Below are 21,371 nucleotides of genomic sequence, written 5' to 3'. Positions count from 1 at the left end.
TAAAACTATTTGAAAAGTATTCAGCTAACCATTCCTGGAAAATATGAGAATAATTCATTTTTTAAGATCTTTTTATTCATTTTTTTAGAGAGTGAGGAGTGTGGGGGAGAGAGAGAGAATCTCAAGCAGACTCCCCACTGAGCATAGAGACCAATGTGGGGGCTGGACCTCACCATTGTGAGATCATGACCTGAGCCAAAATCAAGTTAGACACTTAATTGACTGAGCCACCCAGGTACCTCAGAATAATTCTTATTAAGATTTTTAAGTGGCTCTTCTAAGGACCCATATCCCAGTCAATACAACATTAAAAGGCTTCATTAATTCAGGCTGCTCTTTGCTCAACATCTCCATCCTTTATTCCAAACCATTGATGATATATTTTAATTTTAAAAATATGGAGAGTGATTTGGCTGTACAGGTATAGCTAATGCTAAGTAGTCCCTGAAAAGCTTGGAGTTTAAGCTGAGAGAATGAAAGACCTAAGAGACCATCTCAAATGTGGAGAGTTCTCTGAATTCAGCCAAAAGCATTTTCATGGGTTAAAAAAATTTTTTTATCCACTTTGGTTAAACTATATCACTCTGTAGAAAGCTTCCACTTGTTAAATACCAGTAAGGTCCACTCTACCTTGGGAAAAAAAAATAAATGTATTTTAGTTCTCTAGAGAGGTGAAAGAATGAACCAGGTAGTTTCTAAAATGAAGTGGATGCTCTACGTTGTTTATCTTCCCATTTATGAGCAAAGAAGCCTTTCCTAAGAAGTTGCACAAGTTTTTAAAACACATTTTGAGGGACACCTGGGTGGCTCAGTAGTTTAGCATCTGCCTTTGGCTCAGGGCATGATCCCAGAGTCCCGGGATGGAGTCCCACATCTGGCTCCCTGTGTGGAGCCTGCTTCTCCCTCTGCCTGTGTCTCGGCCTCTCTCTGTGTGTCTCTCATGAATAAATAAATGTTTAAAACACACACACACATACACACACACATATTTTGAGAGTTAGAGAGAGATAGAAAGGCAGAGACAGAGAAAGAGAAGACAGTGAGATTAATTGAGCTCTAGGAAGAACTGGGAATCAAGACCAAAATAATGAAGGCTAGAAATTTCAGCCCTTACTTTCCAAAGTAGATCTAGATTGAGATCATGAAAACCAGGGGATTCTCTATCTTAATAAAGGTAATCCAACTCATTATAGTCCAGATGAGATTGGAAATGATGAAATACTTGGGAAGAAAAAAAGAAGAGTCCACTCTAACTGACCAACAATAGCTTTTGTTCCAAAACGAAACTATAAGAGGAGCAGTCCCAGTAATCCAGGTACAATAAGGAAAGTAAGAATAAAAGAATAAAATTTAAAGGATTATTTTCTCCTCAATGTGGAATATTGGAGAGAGAAACGGGTAACATGGAAAGTTCCAATCTGAATGCTAAGGAAGAGAGAACAACCTAGAAGGATAGTCACTACCTTTATATTTCTTTTCCAACCCAGCTTGCTTTGAGCACCTCAGGGAAAAGAAGAGACATAACTGATAGGGAAAACACTTTTTTTTATAATGAAACAATAGTCAGGAGACCCATCCTCTAGTACAGCTCTGTCCTGTCCTAGCTGTGCGACCTTGGACATTTAACTAAACCTCCCATGATTCCAGTTATCTGGTATGTAAAATTAGAGCCTTGGTTTAATTTTGTAATTGCATATACAATTCAATTGTGTAAAGTATTTCAGGATTCCCTGAATATTATAAAATATACTATATGGTCAGGCAGCCCGGGTGGCTCAGTGGTTTAGCGCCGCCTTGAGCCCAGGGCCTGATCCTGGAGACCCGGGATCAAGTCCCATATCAGGCTCCCTGCATGAGGCCTGCTTCTCCCTCTGCTTGTGTCTCTGCCTCTCTTCTTTCTCTGTGTATCTCATGAATAAATAAATAAAATCTTTAAAAATATATATACTATATGGTCTTAAAACTCCTTTAATATTCTATGATTCAACGATTTCATGAACTCAAGAAATAATTTCCAGACCCCAGAGATTCATCTAAAGAGAGTATGTACATGTGTGTGTATGCACAGAGGAGGGAAGAGGGGAACAGCAAAGGAAAGAAATGATTCATTACAAGTGCACAAGAAAACCAACAAGAAGAAAATAGATGGTTCAAAGCTAAATTGATGTCTAGTTACTTTGATTTGCTTTAAACAAACCTGCAACAGGGTAGGGCCACAGCCTGAAAAGTATGTCTTGAAAGTTCACTCAGGTTTTCAGCCATGAATCGTGCCTCAAAATCATGCAAAGGAAATTCTCTTGTGAGCCTTTAAGTCTCCATCAGCTGCTACATGAAAATGAGGGTTAGATGATGTACAAGGTGGAGAATAAAAAGAATACCCTATTTCTATACCATGTAAATGCATTGTAATTGCATTTAGAGTGTAAGAGGTAACTTGCTTTGTCATTGGCAAGGTAAGTATGATTTTTAAAAGACAGAGAATGAATCTATATTCAGAACAGAGGTTGGCAAACATTTTCTGCAAAAAGTCACAGATAGTAAATATTTTAGGCTTTACAGTTCACATACTGCCTCTGTTACATATTCTTTTTTGATTGGTTGCTGGGTTTTTTGCTTTTTGTTTTTTTGTTTTACAATCCTTTAAAAATCTAAGTACGAAAATAGGTAGGAGTCTGGATTTGACCTGCTGGCAGTAGTTTGCCAAACCATGCTCTAGAATTTTATGCTATCAAGCAGTAGTGGTAGTGAGAGCTCATATCTACCAGATATTTAAGTAACCAAAGTTAAATGGGCTTAGAGAAGGTAAATCTATTAAGCTATGTTCCAAAGGAACTATGGAAGAATATACCAGGCAGTACTTTGAGGCGCTTGGAGAAAAACCACAGCATTTCTTCAAAGTATTACTACTGTATAACAAAGATTTGCAACTAGGCAGATTGACTTCAGACCCAGTACTCTCATCCACTGTACATATTTTGGAATAGCACCCTGTGAGTGGCTTTTATAAATGCATCTCACATTTTAGATAAACAGGGGGTTTCTTACTCTTTTTTACAAATCAACTCCAATTTTCTCACTGATTTACATGAAAGTTTAAGATGGACTGTCAATATGTACCTGTTCTTAACAAATTAGTCTTATGCTTCACTGCCTCCTCCCTTCTTTTCCCCAATTTTCTCTGCCAAGTACTTAATGATATATAAACAAACACAAATACAGAAGGCAACCCAATATTTATAGGACTCCTATAAGAATATTTTAATAAGCTGAAGAGTCCTTTCAAAAAGGGAATAATTCTGTAATGGAATAGACTAGAAAGTCCAGAAATAAACCCAAACATAGGGGCACCCACGTGGCTCAGTCAGTTAAGCATCTGCCTTCAGCTCAGGTCATGATCTCAGAGTCCTGGGATCCAGCCCCACATCAATCAAGGTCCCTGCTCATTGGGGAGTCTGCTCCTCCCTTTCCCCTCCCCCTGCTCATTCTCTCTCTCTCTCTCTCTCAAATGAATAAGTAAACTCTTTTAAAAAAATAAACCTAAACATACAAGAATTTAGTATATGCAAAAAATATTTAAATCCATGGGGAAGAGATAGTTGAATAAATGGTGTTGAGACAACTAGGTAGAAATCCAGAAATAGAGTAAAGTGAATCCAGAACTCATACCTGACCTAAATAAATTCCAGATAGATCAGTTTTCATGAAAAACAAAACCATGAAAAAACTAGAAGAAAGAATGAGGTCATTTTTTTTAATAATCTTGGAGTGTAGCAGTTCTTTCTAAGTATGACACAAAACCAAGAAGCCAAAAAAAGAAAAATCTGATAGAGTTGATTGCATAAAAATAAAAATTCCTCTGTGGCACAAACCTCACTGAGGTTAAAAAAAAATGACAAACTGGAAAATATTTGCAATTTATATCACTGAATAGGGACATTCCTAATATAAAAAGATCTCCTATCAATCATTTTAGAAAACCAAATAGACAATGATTTAAGTAAAATAGATTATTTGTAGAAAATAAAATATAAAATTAAGCATACAATAGTTGCTCAACTTCATGAAAAATAAGAAAAATAAAAATTAAAGCCTAATTGAGGTATTTTATCTTCCCATCAGACTGGTGGTGATGAAAAAGTTTGCTAACACACTGCACTGGTGAGGATGTGGGGAAATAGTCACTCTCATAAATTGTTGAAGGAAGTGTAATTAGCACAACCAGTAAGTATGGAGAACAATGGGGTCATATCTATCAAATTTGAGATGTACTTACCTTTGGACCTATACATTCCAGTTTTATGAATTTATTCTACAGATATGTTCATGTATAATAAATGACAAACATATAAAGTTATAAACCAGAGTTTTTATAATAGATTAGAAGTATTTTAAATTAATCAATGGGGAACTTGTTTATAGATTATGGTAGGCCCAATCATTAGACATCTATATGTTACTGATGGAAAATGCTCTCCAAAATATACACTTACATGAAAAAGTGAGGACCATAACAATGGTTATAGTCCATATTATGCTACCATCTGTCTAAAATTTGGGGGGAAATATGTGTATGCATGTGTATGTGAAAGTAAGCGAAATATAATGATTAAGAGCTGAAGTCAACCAGCTTGAATTTGATTTCTTGGCTCTGCCACTTAATACTTATGTGGCTTCTTTGTGCCTCAATCTCTTCATCTATCTAATGGAGAAAATAATCCACCTACCTTATTTGGGCTTTTTAAGGATTAAATTAGTCAATGCTTATAAAAGTCTTAGAACAGTGCCTAACACATAGTAAGTACTATTTATGCATTTATTTAAAAAATAAATATGCAGAGAACACACTTGGGTGGATACAACTAGCTGAAGGACAAGAATGAAAGGTGACTTACTTTTACACCTGAATATTATACCAAATACTTAAATAATACTTATTTTAAAAATTAAATAAATTTAAATAGAAATAATTTCTGTTCCCTAGCACTTTAGATTGCCTGGCCTCATCTCCTACCCATCTATCTTCTACTTTGCTTATAATTTCCACTTCCCATGATTTCCACTACTGCTTCTTATGAATTTTAGTATCTCGTTCTATCACCTTAGTCCTTTCATTTGTCTCCAACTTTCTACACTCATTTATGATTTCACTACCTTTATTCTACTGCTGACTCTCCAGTTTACCTTTCACCAAAATGCCAGCATCACATCCTCAAAATTTCAAATCTTGATATCCCATGGCCTCCAACTCAGTATGTCAATGTGAGCATGTTGTCTCCCTCTCAACCTCCCTATTTTTTTATCTCCCAAGCTAGACACTGGATTCTTTACTTTGATTCTTCTTTCTACTTCATCCTCTAGATCCACTAAATCCATCAATTTATTCTTTCACATATCTCTTCCTCACTATTTGCCTTTGTAAAAATATTGCCCTAGGCCAATGTATAACGTGCATACATATCACCTGGACAGCTTTTAAAATGCAGATACAGAACCAATAGGTATGGTAGCCACCTATAAAATGGCTTTTATATTCATCCACCATCTCCCAGTACTTACTTCCTGTTTTGTCTTCTATATCAGGGTTGGTTTACATGACCAAGAAAAATAGGACCAAAAATAATAGTATATCACATCTTAGATTAGATTATAGAAGACAGGGACACCTCAGTGGCTCAGCGGTTGGGTGTCTGCCTTCAGCTCAGGGTGTGATCCCGGAGTTCTGGGATCGAATCCCACATTCAGGCTCTCTGCATGGAGCCTGCTTCTCCTTCTGCCTATGTCTCTGCCTTCTCTGTGTCTCTAATGAATAAATAAATAAAAACTTTTTTAAAAAAAGATTATAGAAGACAATGTGGCGTTTGTCTTAGTTGCTCTGTGTGTCTCTCTCTCAGATCACTCACTCTGGGAGAAGCCAGCTACCAGGTTGAAGTCAATCAGGCAGTATGTGGAAAGGCCAACATAGTAATAAACTGAAATGTCCAGCAAGCAGTTAGTGAAAACTAAAGCTTCCTGCCAATAGCCACATGAGTGAGCCTGGAAGCAGACCCTTGAGCTCCAGTCAAGCCTTCAGGTGACTATAGCTCTAGTCAAAATCTTGACTACAACTTCATGAAATACCCTGAGTCAGAACCACCCATCTAAGCCACACTGAGATTCTTGACCACAAGAAATGTGAAATGCTTGCTGTTTTAAAATGCCAAGTTTTGAAGTGATTTGTTACACAGCAAGAGATAACTTATACAGTAGGCCTGGGGTAAATTCTGAAAAATTCTGCATTTTTAACAAGCTCCCAGAGGACACTAAAGGTGATGCTGCTGGAACTTGCTTTAGTAGTAGGCTCTATACCATTGCAATGGCTTCTCACCTAATCCCTACTGCAATGATCTCTCTACTCCAACCCCATTATATCTGTTTCCCAACATACGATGGCTCCTTATTGCCTACCATATAATTTCAGTCTATTATCAAAAAGACAAGAGATAACGAGTGTTGGTGAGGATGTGGAGAAAAGGAAACCCTTGTGCACTCTTGACAGGCATGTAAAATTGTACAGCCATTATAGAAATGGTATGAAAATTTCTCAAAAAATTAAAGTAGAATTACCATATGATCAAGCAATCCTACTCCTGGGTATATATCCAAAGGAGCTGAAATCAGTATCTTGAAGAGATATCTGCAACCCCAGGTTTATTGCAACATTATTCACAATAGCTAAGGTATGGAATGAACTTAAGTGTCCTTCATCAGATAAATGGATAAAGAAAATGCGATACACACACAGAATATCTTTCAGCCATAATACAAGGAAAATCCTGCCATTTGCAACAACATGGATGCACCTAGAGGGTATTATGCTAAGTGAAATAAGCCAGACAGAGAAAGACAAATACTGTATGGTATCATTTATATATGGCATCTTTTTTAAAAAGCTGATTTCATAGAAACAGAATAGAATGATGGTTGCCAGGGGCTGGAGGGAGGGTGAAATGAGGGTGCTATAGGTCAAAGGGCACAAATTTTCAGTTATAAGAAGGATATCTTCTGAGGATCTAGTATAGAGCATGGTGACTATTTTTAATAATACAGTCTTATATATTTGAAAATTTCTTAGAGTAGATCTTACACGTTCTTACCAAATACACACAAAAAAAGAGTTAACTATATGAGGTGATGAATATGTTACTTATCTTGTTCTTGGTAATCATTCTGCAAAGCATATGTATATCAAATCATCACGTTGTATACAAAAAAATCCTCAGCCTGTCTTTCATTCCCTTAGAAGCTGGCCATATTTATGCTTTATAGTAATATTTCCCACTGTTTTCTACAAGGAACTTTCTGTTCCTGTCAACCTGATTTCATTGTCTCCTGCACACATCTCCTGCAACTAGGCTTTCTATTAGTAGTACCTCTCTTTATTCCTTACCACCACCAATATATGTATAACTGGGATGCCTTCCATCCCTCTCTGCTATGCAAACTCAATCTTTAAGGCCTAGCTCAGGTCCCATTTCCCCCACAAAACCTTTCCCACTTCATTTTCATCTAATAGTTTTATGAACTATTATTTATAATATTATTCAACTATTAAATCAATAATCTAAACTTCTAAGCTAGACTTTAAGCAACGTGAGGTCAGAAATAGCATCTCATAAGTCTTAGTAGCTTTGGGGCACCTGGCATAGAACTGGATACACAAAGAGTAGCTGTCAGTTGACTGAGTCTGCCTGTCACATTCAATGCGCCTGCATGCCTACAAGCAAAGGCAAAATTTACTTCTGGGTTTTATAGCAAGATAGAGAATCCTTGCAAAATCCACCCCTCTTTTCCCTACCTCTGTCCTCTATACCAAATTATTGTCTCATTTATTCTTTCCACATCACTGGCAGGTTAAGAAGATAACATATTGAGAGAACAACTTTTATTATGGGCAGCAGTGAAAGGGGATATAATGTCACAGTTAATCCTAAAACTATTTAATCTTGAATTTGAAATCCCTTCTATGATCAAGAAGACATATGTGCTGTGAACTTATTAGGGTTTCCTCAAACAGTGTGGAAATCATCTACTATAACACAATGAGGAGGGAGCCACGGGAGCTGACAATGGCAGTGGCTGATGAAGGAAAACTGAGAAAGATAAATACTCCATAGGTAACACACAACAAAGGTAACAGGGAAAAAAAACAAGTAATAGATGGAGACAGAGGGAGGGAGGGAAAAGTGGAAGGAAGGGGAGAGGCAGAGAGAGAGACAGAGAAAGATGACTCTGAGGCCTTGCATACTCCACACATCAGACTATAAAGACCATTTTAAAAAAGGATAACATTTGCTATTTTTTGTTTATTGTCAGCAATCGTGCTATGGTCTTTACACAAATCAACTCATGTTAATCCATACCTGTGAGATAGACACTGCTATACATAGTCCCATTTCCCTGATGAGGAAGCTAAGACTGGGGAAGGTTAAGTGATTTCCCCAAGATTGCACAGCTAGGAGTTGTTTGATCTGGGATTTGAACCCAGAACTATCTGAAGCCAAAACCCATATTCTTAATATCCACACTCTATATCTAGCCCGGATGTCCTCATTTTGGTAGATCTAACATGGTAAGAACAGATACTACACTTGATCTTAGCCAAAAGTCCTAGAAGTGATGGTAGATCTAGCATGGAAAGATCTATAGCAGACTCAGGAAATTTGGAAAACAGGAAAAAGTTACTAAACAGTGCCCATCCATACCCAGATACCTGGCAACCTCCTGCCCCATGACTTCCCTATCTATGGCTACCCAGGGGACCTCATCAGGCTGAGAATAAATCCCAGCCTTATTCTTCCAACAAAGTAAACTCATTCTATATTTCAGGCCCTTAGCTGCACAGCCTGAGGGTTGGCAATGAATGTAATGAAATAATCAAATCCTGTTACCAAGTAACTAATGGATTACTCCTCCCAGGTAATATAAAGCATTAGCTCCATTAAAACAGAAAACCCCTAAAGAGGAAACCTAATGAGAGGAATTTGAGCACCTTGGCAGGCCCTCAGGCAGAAGGTTTGAAGCCAAAAGACCTTTTTATGCCCCTCCTATCATCCCTAGTCTTCCTTCTGGGTTTGATGTGTGCCTTAAACACATCATTGCTTGCACTTTTCTCATTTAACAACTAGCAGAACAAAACGTGGCTTCCTTAAAAAAATTCTAATGAAGTTTCCAATTCTCAATTAAAAGAAACATCTCTCCATCCATCTATTTATCCCTGCCAAGCATTTGTGTTTTGAAGCTGGAAGTTTCATTATCTGAAATTTGCAGGCAATTACTAGGTCTAGTAACTCCCAAGATGTGAACATTTTTCCCAACAGTCTAAAGTGAAAAGTGGTTTTGAGTAAGAGTGTATGTGTGCTTTAAGGGGAGTATCCCCTTAAAAGAGAAAGGCATGATGAAGGCAGGTGGGGGAAGGGGCAATAGGAACCATATCAGGCCATTTATCTGTCTTATTTGACATTAGGAGCTCCAGAAGTATTAATGAGCAGCCCTCCACATCCCAAGGGAAGCTTTTGGATTTACAGCTTTAAAAAACCACTCATCCTCATTTTGGCACAAAGTCAAACCAAAATTTGTCATAGTTTATAATGCTTGTTAACGAAGAACATCAAAAATTAATGCTCATTAGGGTGCTCATTAATATGCGCAGTGCTAGCCAGTTTGACTTAATTAAGTGAAGCACCACTTCACAATAGTATTGTGGCCCAGCAGAGAGAGGAGGTGGTTTAGGTTTGAAGGATGTCCCCTTGGGACAACATTAGCAGCATTGCAGGGTGGGGCACCTGCCAGCTTCTTCCAGAAACTCTTCCAGTTAGAAAACAGGAAGCTCTTAGAGAGCAAGTGGCAGTGGCTCCTGCTGGGATGTCTGATTCCAGACTCCAGTTTTCCTATTCCACAGTATTTGGTGAAATAAGTGAGTTGAGGTCAGTGGTACAATCAGATCTTGGCCAAGAAAAAGACCTCCAAAAAGAGAAGTAAGCTCAAGAGCTTAAACTCAAATCAAAAGATTGAGGTGGAAGGGATAAAGAATAATAAGAGAAGATGACAAAAAAAAAGATACAGCAAATTTTTTAAAAGTAGAGATTACAAGAGAAACAAGAGTGAGACAGATATCCAGATACTGTCATATTCCAAACCAGAGGATACACAGGTGGGGCATTACTATTTGCATGAGGATTTATTATTCTTTTTCTTTGTCAGTTTAAGATTTTTGACTATTCTTAAATGTCCAGGAGCATTTCAAAATCATTAATTCCAGTGGACCACTATAGGTAAAAACCAGTACTTGAGGAGCTCCTGGGTGGCTCAGTTGGTTGAGCATCTGCCTTCAACTTGGGCCATGATCCCAGGGTCCTGGGACCAGGCCCCATGGCATCCAGCTCCCTGCTCAGTGGGGAGCCTGCTTTTCCCTCTCCCTCTGCCTGCCACTTCCCCTGCTTGTGCTCTCCCTCTGTAAAATAAATAAAATAAAAAATCTTGAAAGAAACCCCAATACTTGAGCTCTGGAACTTGTAGCCAGTGCTTTTTAAGAGAATGTTGTACTTGAAACAAAGGAACAATGGAGAAAATAAAGTGAGACTAGGGAATTTGAATCCCAGCTGTATTACTTAGTGTGCAAATGAGTGACCTTGGAGAAGCCATTTAATCTTGCTAAATCTCAGCTGCTTCATGTGTAAACTATGAGGGTGAACTGTATGAAATTACCATTTCATTTTTGTAGGTTCAAATGCTCAAATAGCAGTAATTTCATATGGTTTGACCTAATAAAAAGACTAAATAGGGACACCTGGGTGGTTCGGTGGTTGAGCATCAGCCTTCGGCTCAGGGTGTGATCCCAGAGTTACAGGATTGAGTCCCACATCTGGCTCCCTGCATGGAGCCTGCTTCTCCTCCCTCTGCCTATGGCTCTGCCTCCCTTTCTCTGTCTCTCATGAATAAATAAAATCTTTTTTAAAAAACTAAATAATAACACATTTTAGAACAATTTTTAAACTATAAAATGCCAAAGATCATTTATGATTGGTCATAACTCTTGCTACTTCAAAAAAAAAAATGCACATGTGCTATATTATGCTCTACTAATAAGAGCAGCTAAATCAGATCAAACCTCTTTCTCAAATTTTGCCAAAGGCCTTCCTGACTCAAGACTCAAGGTTAGCCTGGATCTACCACTGTGAAGCAATATTATTGACACTGTTTAAGATCATTTTTAAATTCCTGCTTTGCTGCAATAGATATTTAACAGAAAGTGATTACACTAATTTCCAAGTATCTCCCTAGGGGAGTGTGCAAGTGCACATACATATACAAAAGTACCCCTTAGCCAACCTTCTATCTCTCCTCAAATTGACCCAAAGCCTTATTGGGAAAAAAAAATAGTACAGAGTGTACAAGAGAAGTATCCATAATGGTATCACTCCAAAGTGTCAATTATATCAAATCCAAGTACTACCTAGGAGAGAAAACTGGCCAGCAAAGTAAGGAATTTTAATAAAGATTATGCAGTTTCTAGAAATCAGAGTAGGCATGGGTCTGGGCCAAGTGGGCTAAGCAAGGTAGAGTCATAACAAAGGGGAACAGGGAAGGTGAGGGTAAGTAGTGTGTCAGAAGCCTGATACACAACCAATAACCACGAGGTCACAGATGCTTGAAGACAGAATAAGACAGAAACTAGGAGCTCTGTAAAAGGTACAAATGTGAGAGAAGACAAGTGACCAAATGTAGAGAAACTGAGAGGTGTAGAATAGGACTAAGTACAGTTCAAACAAAATAAAAGTACCAGTTTGCGGGAGGACCTAATTAAGTGGGGCAAAACATTGCCCTGTCTCTCATCTCAGGAAATTGTTACACTTCTTGTGAAGGCAAGGATTGATTATGGAATTGCCAGACTGGGGCTCACAGAAAATTGAGAATACATGGCTAGAGTGAAGAAAGAGAGGGTTAAACAAAAGACCTATTCTGATCAAGGATGGGAGATTACTGGTAGGAAAGAGGGCTCTATATTTAGCAGAAGGAAAACAGCTAGCATTAGGGGATGTTCACAGAAAGCCTGCACATACATGCATGCTTCTGCCAATCAAGCTGTGAAGATTTGGTATCTATCTGAGGAGCAGAATATGATATTGTATTGGAATAATTTATCGTTCAACCCAGATAAGAAACGAATGGCATATTGTACTGTGCACACATCTCTAATAGAGATAATGCTGTCTCCTTTGATAGGTGCATTGTATTGTGCCTGTCCAGTAGGCAACCTGGGCATTTTTTTCTTCCTAAGTCTAAGTTTCATTCTCAAACAAATTGACAATAGGGAATTTCAGTAATGACTTGACACCCTGCTTTAGCCCTTCCCTTCTCTGAAAATATTTCCCCTTTGGGCTTTTTGTGCAGAGACATATTTGTCTGGATTTACATTTGGTGGATTTCATTGTCAAACTTCAAAATGTAGCATTCTCCAAACTTGGGATTTTGTTCACTGCACTGTCTTCCAGCTCATTAATGTAAATAATAAAGAGCCTGGTTTCTGATGCCATTCCCTTTCAGAGCCATATTAATAATTCATTTCCAGCTTGACAAAGTCCTTTCGGCAGCTTCTTTGTTCAAGGCTTTGCTCCTCACAGTGGCGATAGGTCAATTGTCTTATGGTGAAATTGAACCAGAGGGCCTGAGGAGGGCATTTGTATTCCCCACATGTGACCATGGGGGATTAATGGTGTAGGGGAAAATGCAGAGTCCACTTCTAAGGCTCCCTCTGGAGACTTAGCCTCTTGTTCCTGTGTTCTTTCCAAATCTGTTCTTTTTAGCATTAATTATGAAGACAACGAGCTCAGTGCTGAAGTGCAGGAGCTGAATCCCCAGTTACACACAGGGAATGAAAAGTCTGTTTGTCAGTCAAGATAGCTTTTCTTTCTCCAGGAACAGAGAGTGTAATGGCCCAGTGAGGTCAGAGCTCAGAGTGCCTAAAGCAGGCTTACTTTACAGAGTAGCTTGCTTAGCACCTTGCACATAGTGGGTACTTAGATTTCTGATTAATGATAAACTTATTTATAGTATCTGATTGGGGAAAATGTTATGGGGGCAAGGACTGGTGGGCTAATGCTCACTAAAATCACCAGCTCCCTTTTCCATCAGATATTTCTCTGGAGTATTTAGTGAGACATATAAATCTAATACAGAAAATTGAGATTTTTGAAGAGCCATAAACAGGGGTGTATAAAAAGCCAGTATAGACTAAAAGCAATGGGCTATGTGATAGCAGGTGAAAACATTCTGGAGAGGGACACCTGGGTGGCTCAGTGGTTGAGCATCTGCCTTTGACTCAGGGCATGATCCCAGGGTCCCGGGATCGAGTCCTACATCGGGCTTCCTGCATGGAGCCTGCTTCTCCCTCTGCCTACGTCTCTGGCTCTCTGTCTTTCATGAATAAATAAATAAAATCTTTAAGAAAATATTCTGGAGAGCCAGAGTGGCCCTTTGCCACATAGTGCCAATGAAGGAGGCAGTCAGTCACCTATAAAGTACAGTGTGTAAAGGAAGCTAAGGGGGGCTTTGAATGATCAGAATGCAGCACCTAGTACCAAATAATCCATAGAAAAGTCAGGTAAGAAGAAGAAATCCTGTCAGGGAAGCCTCCACACAAGGTGCACCAACTTTAAATATAGAACTGGAAATCAGTTTCAAGATGGTCACCCATGGCTTCCTAGTCAGCCCCAAACATTCTTTGTTCCCTGGGTGAATGGAAGTCCATCTGTTTCATATACAGCCTATACCACCTCTGAGTATATAAAACAAAACAAAAGAAACAAAATTAAAATAAAGACAAGAAGTGAGACAGAAAATGCTAATCACTGGAATCAAATTCAAACTAGAAGAAAAAGGTGAGAGTACTATTCCTTGAATGTTGCATGTTTAGCTAGCACAGGTACTAGGGGATCTAGCCCTTTAACAAGACCCTCACTCTGACACCCGCATCCTCCTAACAGTTTCATCAGACTCATTTATGCCCCTTCCTTTCAAAGCATTCAGAGTCCTGCTTTCTACTAGGTGGAAGCGATGGCATTATAATTAGGTAAAAAACATATATATATATATCTGTTAGAATGGGTTACACATCTCCAAAAAAAGTAACATCCTAGGCTCTGAGAGGCAGAATAGTGTAAGGGTTAAGAGCAGACTCTCGAATTAAAAGGAATAAATATGTTAATATCTATAAGGCCCTTAGGGCCTAGCATACACAAGTATTTATTAAATAAACTGCATTTATTAAAATTGTTTTAGAAAGTTCTTAAATGATAATCCTTAATAATAGAGTGTAAGGCACTGCAAGAAAAGAATATTTTGGAGCATTCCTCACATCCCATTACATGGATAACTATCTACCACTAACAAGGCCCTAAGACCCTTAGAAATCTAGTCATCCAGGATGGATTGACTGCCCATGACTCTCTACCTTCAATGATTCTTTTGCCACCCAGTGAAAATATCCAGGACACAAGCTAAAAAGCAAAAGCTATGGTTTCTTTGCCCCTGTATCTCCAGACCTTTGTCTCCTGTCTGCCTTTGCTAAGTGCTTTCAGCTAAACACAAATCAGATTCAGTTCCATTAACAACTCTGCAGACAATAGCTGAGGCTCATTGCTTGGCAACCTCCTCCCTCCCACTCACCTCCCTGTTTCCTGCCAAATCAACTCAAGCTCCAGCCCAGGTGGTTAAGGATCTGCCAGTGGGTCACTAGCATAGGTCAATCTCTTACAGTCTGTAGGGCTGCGGAGGAGAGGAAGATGAAAATGAACTAGAGGTCAGTCCTTGTTTGTATAAAGTGGCCAAACAAGAAACAGAACCCAATATCTATATGAAAAGATTTTGCCTCATACATTATAAGACTCCCAGTGGGCAGCATGACACCAACTGTATAGCTAAAAGAAAGCTGTTGCTTCATTGTGAAGCTGAGGAAGGACCAAGAATGATGAAACTGATGGGATTTTAATTCTTCTGGTGTGATACTAAGTTGAAAAATCTTATGAGAAGCAGGAACCTGGTGGAGCATACTGAGAACCAGGGCTTTGGAAGTATTTTGTTCCCACTCCTTGAAAAAGACAGATGACTGGCAGAAATAGGTGCAAAACTAGATTGTTCACATTTTGCCTCACTTGGCAAGCATTTTGAATAGACCGTGAAACCATGTCTAACCTGAAACAAAACGGAAATATCCTTTTCATCTTTATTTTGTTTCCATCCCTTTGTTTCTCCTCTTCTAGTACCCTCTGGCTTTCTGAGAGTCCTGACCCCATATATATGTCACTGCAAAGAAATCTGACCTTGGGCCACATGACTGGCTCACTCAGTGGAGCATGTGACTCTTGATCTCAGGGTCATGGGTTTGAGCCCCACATTGGGCACTGAGCTAACTTAATGGAAAAAAAAAGAAAAGAAAAGAAAGAAACCTTTCCTATCACTGACATATGTATTGGCAATGTATTGCCCTACTCCTTCCTATTTCATTTCCTGAATCTAGCCTATATCCTATTCTTTTGTAATCTGTTTCCTAAAGTATTGGTAATTTAATGAACAGAACTGTGTTAAGGTATCAAAGGCTAAAAATGTAGCAGTATGTTATCCTTACTTGGTATGGCAGAGACTGCTGGCTGTCCTTCAAAATATATTGACTCTCCAGGCTCACTTTTCTTTTCCACCAGCCGGGTGTAGATGCCAATGAGGCCTTAGGGAATTGAGGGGCCACAAGATAGGGAAAAATTGAATCTTTAAATGACTGTGGGTAGGAGACTGAATACTGACTGAATACTCACACAAACTACAGTGTGAGCAAGAAATAAACTATTATGTTGATACATTACATATTTATTTGGGTTTACTCAATGCCACAAACTAGCCTAGTCTACTCTTACAAAGATATCTGGAATATATGCATTTTTACAGATGTCTGCTATAAACACAATCCCTTATCTCAAAGGGTTAAATCTAATAGTAATAAATTGCAGGTATCACAGATGTAGATTTCAGGGATGCAGCTTTTTGTAGTACCTGTCACATCACCTACAAAGACAAATCGTAGATGGATTGAGCCACAGAGTATGATGGAAAAGGAAGCTGGACCAAATAAAGACTCATTAACTAGGATAGGTCCTAAGGAAACCTGACCAGAATGCAGAGGCTGGCCTTAGCCAAGACAGTTGAGATTTCCAGAGCAGTGTCCATAGATTCAAACAATGGTCAAAAAGAAGAGATCCAATCCAGCAACAAGAAATTCTAGAAAGTTTCCAATGCAGAAGTCAAGCATAGGGTCTCATCTTCTGTTGCGCACTCTGCGGCAACATGATCAGGGTCCCGAGGGTAAGGGGATGAGGAAAATAAAAGTAAAGAGATGGGGACAGGAGGGACACAGTGGATGATGTCCAAGCAGTGCCAGCTTTATTCAAGATTCTACAGCATTATATAGCATGAGCAAAACAAAGACAAAGAAGTATCTATTCTTAGCATATTTGTGAAATCCTCCAAGCTTCCCCTTTATCAGCATGCAAGACAGACCCACTGGGCCAGAAGACCTTGGTAAATAGATCAGCTTGTTGCTCCAGATATACATACCTCAAAGGAACATTAGATATAGTTAACAGACCAGCAAGAACAGCACAGACCCCTATTCAATTTTATGGCCAGGCCAGAATACATTGCATCTAATGTGTTATGTGGGCGATCATGTACAAGCCAGCTCTGAAAACCATTGCTCAAGCCCTTTCTCAAGCGTCAACCAACTATTTACCCTTTAGGCTCCTGAGCCTTTTGAGTGAATAAGGGACGCAAGTCCAGGCCTGGTTTGGTTCAGTTACTCCAGCTAGTCCGTGGTCACCCACAATCTTCATTGAGTTGTCCATATCTTGCCAGATGATAGGATTAAGGAATGGCCTGGGGCAAGAGTCCAGGGAAAGAAGATGGCCAGGAAGTAGGTAAGATGTAGGGTGGGGACATAACCTTAGAGGAAGACAAAGCAGAACTACTGGACAAACTGGATAGAGTGAGAGATTAAAGCAAAAGTCACCTAGAGAGGTGCAGTGCACTGAAATTCAGGGGTAGAATAAACGCATAAAGTTCATTCCTGGCTCAGTGTTTCAAGCTCCATTAAAAAAGGTCTGAAGCTGCTGGTATATTTTCTGTCATTTAAAAATTTGACTTAGGAATAGGGTAGGATATGGTCTGGGCTGCAAGTGGGGCCCATCAAAAGAGTACCAAGACACTAGGGAAGGCAAAGACAAAGGAAATGTGGGGAGGATCTAACAATTTAAAGACCTAGGTTTCAGATAATGTCACTGCTGGCCAACAAATCTTCATATTTGTCAGAAAGAATGGCTAATGTCAAATCATAGATGAACAATTAAAAAGGCATAACATTGTCTTCATTAAATTGGTCCTATTAAAGACCAGAACTATTAGCACATTTAAGCATGCATGACCAGTACCTCTTACTGGTTAGTGAGCAAATCCTCTTTGTCCTTGCAAGATTCCACATTAGCCAGATTCAAAGAATCATCTAGCTAATATTGACCATAGCTGGAGTTAGGACTTTATCAGTAGAAATTGCTAAAAAATAGGTTTTCAGTCTCATTTTGCAATTGTGATCATTTCTGACATTGGATTGTTTGTTGTACATTTATTATCTGTCTCCCTCTGAGCCTTTTCACAGCAGCTAAAGTACTCCCTCTGATGGTCTCTGGGTTTCACTCACAGCTAACAACAGGGCATTGTTCTTTTGGATTTTTCCTCACAATGCTTCTAACAACCCCCAAAGCCAGGGCCCTGACAACACTTAGTTCAAGCTTTGATTTAGTTCTTTTGGTCCTTTTTTAGCAAAGGAAAAAAAAAACTGGTATGATCTGTACTGGAAGTTGGAATATACATACACATACAAATATACTATGTGCATATAACATACACATAATTTAGCAACCTCCCTCTCCCTGATTCTAAAAGACTTTGCTTACAAAGCACTGCAAAATTCAAATCAATTTTGAAATGCTGTCTTGACAACCTGGAATGGGGTAATATCAATGGTGCCTTACAGAGGAAGGGAAACTGCAGTATCCAATCATTGAGACAAGGGAATTGGCTGCACAGTGTGATGTGGACAGCAAAAGGCCAAACCCACCATACAAAACCTTGTAATTCCAACCATTCATGTCAAAGAGATTGTAAGAGCCAGGAAAAGAACCTGCAGGCGTTTCTCCTTGAGCAGCCAGATTTGTAAAACCCCTATGACGCCTCTGCTACCGTTCCCTGCTGATCAGGGCTTATTTGTCTTTCCTGTACTCCATGCATTCTTTCTATTTTATTCCAGAACCTCTGCTTATTCTCCAATACCTAAGAGTAGCCGGGTAGCCTTGTCCTGCTTTATTCCATAACCATACTTTACCACAGAAAATCAATAACAAGAACCATAGCCCTCTTTTCTGAACACCACCGCAATGCCATCAAGTTTTAAAAAAAAGAAAGAAAGAAAACAGTATTCAAACACCAGTTTACAAAATAGTGCTGGGCTGTGATGAAGTCTCACTGATATTTTACAAAATTAGAATAAGGTCAATGTAATGAGAGTTTGTCATAAAGCTAAATGTATTCGATTAAAACGATTGTCCTTTATTCTGCAATTATATCCTTCTTGCTTTCATTGAACTGGGAAAGGTATTAAAATGCCCTTTCATTTGTGAAACTATGGTGATAATAGTTGGTAATTGAGATTCAGCTTATTTTTGTTTTTATTTTTATTATTATTATATCACTTTGCAGAAATAAAAATAAACTACCTGGGAGAAACAAAGAATAAAGATATTGACCCATTTATCAAATTAGCTACTTTAAACATACTAGAAATGAGATTGGAAGCAGGGTAGAAAGTAAAGTGGCTCTGTTTCAGTAGGAGGAGAAGAGAGAGCCAAAGAAAGGCAGTCTCAGCTTTAGCTCCACAGGTGAGGCATTTTTTGATAACTGCATCCCATAAGGCAATGAAAGGAGAAAGAAGATTGGTGCAAAAGAGGACCTGGGTATACTGAAAATAAACTTTTTGATTTTATATTGAAACCCAACTCCAACTGCAGTCCTCTCATTTGCCTAATTACAGTGACTCTCGAAACTGCACATTGGGATACATTGCACTGACATCATTTGGAATTAAGACTCAAATTTTATTCTGATAGCAATTAAATTCCCAATTACCTGGAAGGCAAACACAGTTATGCAAATTATAGATGCAGGCTGACTAATATTAGAACTCAAGTGGTTATCACTTCAGAAGTAGGCACTTTGCATCTCCTTTCCCTTTTTAAAGGCTACAGTGAAATTTAGTTTAACTGGACTTCATGAGTTATAGAACTAAACTCCATTAATTTTCTGAATATAAAATGTTAGTTTAGCTTATCTGAAAATTGATCTTCTCCCAAGACTATCCCCTTAATCTTTTTCTCCCTCTACTTCTTCATAAATGTATTATCTCATTCAGTCACTATATTATTTATCATCTATTATTATTTATTAATTCACTAACACTATCATATAATGCAGCAATGGAATTTTTGCTGCAATGCTTTTCAGTACATTTGCATACTGAATAAAACCATATTGATTCTTAAGGATTTTTATGCTCTAGAAATGCTTGCTGCAGACAAATTTGCAAACAAATTTTTATTTGGTTTCTGAAGACATTATTTTGACATGATTTCAGCTGATGCCCACAAATCAAACCAAGTTCTGCAATAAATGCCTTCTTAATCGGTTTTATGCTATTTGTTTTAGTTGACATCATTTATTATAATTTAACAGCATTTCCTTCCTGGGAATGTCCAAAATCGATAAAAAATGGTGACATATGTTTGTATTTATTTGGAAATACAAATGCAACCAAAGGGCTCTGTCAGTGTACGATTAATAGAGTACAAGATGTTGTGGTTTGGGGGCATCTGATTGTCTGTCTTATAATATGAATTTTGAAATAGCTTGGGATTCTTGCTCCTCAACTTTCAGATTAGGATAGAATTTCACATTAATGATAAATCACCCTGGATATGTGGTTTTCTATATCAATTTGCTGCACAGTAGCTTCATGCATTCACAAGGGGGGAATGGGACCACATGTGGGATGAGGAGAATAACAAGCTAGTAATAAAATATTAAGACAAAGAAATAAACATATTTGAAATGTTATTACTGACAGAGATGCTGAAACTGACACAACTGTATTTTCTTCCAACTATCATGATGTATAAGCTGGCAATGAAAATCCCAAAGCCTGAAATTGGGCACAGAGGTTCAACATCAAGTTCTCCTCACAACAAGCCTCTGGCCTTTTAGATAAATTCTTCTTCATATTGACAGTACGGAAATATGATTAAGGATTCCAAGGAGAAAAATACCCTGCTCTGCCAACCCTTTCACAAACACATTTTCAGGATCTGTCTGTCCCTTGACCCAGGTTTAGTCCCTTGGTTCTCTTCTGCAGACCAGGTACAAATGAAATTCTATCATAGAATTATAACATCTCCTGGTTAGAAGCATCTTAAAAGTCATCTAGTTTAGTGGCTCCCAAAGGCTAGTCCAGGGACTGGTGCCAAATCCTAATGAAATTTTGCAGGACTGTGAAAAATAAGGTAGAAGGCTAAGTTTATTAAAGAACTTTGCTTTATTCTATTTTGGGGATATGAAATGATGGTGCTTGAAATGGTAGTTGATTTTTTTCTTAGTGTCCTCATTAGAGGGCGAACCTTCATTTCTTGTCTTAGATCTCCATGGGGAGAGAGCTTTACTAGAATAATGTTCCCCTTTTATCCCTCATTCAATCCTCTCTGTGGGAGAAGAAGTGAATTATTTGATTTAATAAGTTTGAAAAAAGCAACTGAGCATCTTCGACTTGGCCCCTTCTGAGTTTCTCACTTTCTGGAACCATCTTGCTCATGGATGTTCACATTCTTTGCCAAACAGGAAAGAGACTAACTCCTAAAGAGAAGGCCTATGGTTGTCCAACTGGGACAAAGACCAGGAGGGTAAGTTGAGCAGGGGTAACGTATTAGCATACCCACTTGGATGCAGATCTAAAGCCAAATCTCCATTTCTACTTAATCAGTGCTAGCACTGATAGTTCATCTTCCAGCTAACTCCTATACCTATATCTCAATTAAGAACCAACAGCTAACACTTAGGGAATAGTTACTATAAACAAGGCACTGTTCATATGCTTTACACTTGAGGTAGATATTATTATCCCATTTACAGATGAGGAAACTGAGGCACAAAAATTAAAGGAGTTTTCCTAAGGTCATTCAGCAGATAAGCTA

The 21,371-nt window shown here is 38.5% G+C and overlaps 1 non-coding gene across 1 annotated transcript; it reads right to left on the bottom strand.

Moving 5' to 3' along the window:
- Positions 1–8,466: 8,466 nt before the first annotated feature.
- Positions 8,467–8,657, bottom strand: LOC144309282 (U2 spliceosomal RNA). Its single transcript, XR_013375336.1, has one exon. It is a non-coding gene; the product is annotated as a U2 spliceosomal RNA (small nuclear RNA).
- Positions 8,658–21,371: the final 12,714 nt, after the last annotated feature.

This window comes from Canis aureus, chromosome X (genome assembly GCF_053574225.1).
Source record: "Canis aureus isolate CA01 chromosome X, VMU_Caureus_v.1.0, whole genome shotgun sequence".
In the NCBI taxonomy this organism is placed as follows: Eukaryota; Metazoa; Chordata; class Mammalia; order Carnivora; family Canidae; genus Canis; species Canis aureus.
The sequence above is the reverse complement of the archived record's forward strand: the minus strand, read 5'-3'. Positions and strand labels throughout refer to the sequence as shown.